This window comes from Penaeus monodon, chromosome 28, assembly GCF_015228065.2.
Source record: "Penaeus monodon isolate SGIC_2016 chromosome 28, NSTDA_Pmon_1, whole genome shotgun sequence".
NCBI classification, from domain to species: domain Eukaryota; kingdom Metazoa; phylum Arthropoda; class Malacostraca; order Decapoda; family Penaeidae; genus Penaeus; species Penaeus monodon.
This window is the reverse complement of record NC_051413.1, coordinates 38,336,303-38,336,552: the sequence shown is the minus strand read 5'-3', so window position 1 is coordinate 38,336,552 and position 250 is coordinate 38,336,303.

Sequence of the window (250 nt, the reverse complement as noted above, 5' to 3'; positions counted from 1 at the left end):
TTTTCCCTTTTTATATTTTCGTTTTTTTTTCATCATTAGGAGTCGTTTCGATGATTACCAGATATCATTCTGATTTTTGATAGAAAAATAAATTTTTCATCGTAAAAAGTGAACATTATTTACTTGAAAACGACAGCAGTATTAGTATACATTTTCAAATACGTTTTTCACTCGTTTTCTATGACGCAGGTTGATGGTTTATAATAGAAAATGTAAAAATATTTAGCAGACTCTATGTTATACTAACTTA